Source organism: Rattus norvegicus, chromosome 3 (genome assembly GCF_021556685.1).
Source record: "Rattus norvegicus strain SHRSP/BbbUtx chromosome 3, alternate assembly SHRSP_T2T, whole genome shotgun sequence".
Lineage (NCBI taxonomy): Eukaryota > Metazoa > Chordata > Mammalia > Rodentia > Muridae > Rattus > Rattus norvegicus.
Window position 1 is genome coordinate 307,501 of NC_141536.1, and position 1,128 is coordinate 308,628.

A 1,128-nucleotide genomic window follows, 5' to 3' on the forward strand; every position below is an offset into this window, starting at 1 on the left:
GCCCCGTCCCGCGTGATCCCTCCTCCTCGTACTCGGAGCGGGGAGGCGCGGGTCGCGGTAGGCGAGATAAACGCTGCGCGCAGAAGGCTGAGGCTTCGGGCGGGCAGCCGAGGGGACCATCCGGGAGAAGCCCCCGGAGATCAAAGCCCTTTCCGAAGATAGCTAGAGAAGGCAAATTCTCTACCACCGAGGCGGGACGAACCCAACACCGACGAGCAGCCAAGGGCTCCGTGCACGCAACGGGAAACGGCGCACAACAGGCGCGGGACAGAACGGGAAGGACCACGCGCCAGCTGGTGGGGTCTGCGGTATCGGCAAAGGTCTCTTTCTCCGGGGTCTTCTTGAGCATTCGCGGACCGGGGGGACCCTGCGACAGGTCCCCGCCGAGAGCCAGGCCTCTTCAAGGCGCACACAAAGGAGGAGCCTTGACTTGAGGGAGTCCGGTCTTTAAAAAGGGCCAGCCGCGATCGCTCAGCACCACCCTAACCGCGCAGGGCCCGCGGGTGAAGGCACCAAAAACATAGGCACGGGGTGGGCGCTCACCCAACGGAAGGAGCCTTTTAACCGCACACTCAACTCCTCGACCCCCCTTTCTGTCACCGTGCAGAAAGTGCCGGGCCCAGGACATGGGAAAGCGTAAAGGCACAAGCACCATGGAGCACAGGAGGCACGGCCGGGGAGCGGGAAGCGCCACCGCCAACTCAGAAGCGGGCACCTGGTGGTCAGTGCCCGAACGCTCCAGGAGCACCGCGGGGCTCACACAAAGCAGGGCGCGTGCGCACACACCATTCGGGAAGGGTATGCACCGCAGCGGGTCTACCACCTTCCCCCCGGCACGGGGGAAGAGGGCCGCGAAGCAGTGAACGGCGTGGGGGCAAGCGCCCCCGACACGTCCACAGGGACACCGTGTGTGAACCACAGCAACAAGTGTGCGCGGGCCAGCGCTCGTGCCGGACAGCCGCACCCTGACTTCCACACACCACCCTGCAAAGGAATGAGGAGAGACGAGGGCCCGCTGGCAGAACTTGCAAGAGCGCGGTCGCCATTCGCGCTGAATGACCATTCGCCATGAATGTCCGTCTCTCGCCTGGCGCGGCTTAGGCCCCGGCCCGAAGAGAACGTGCAGCA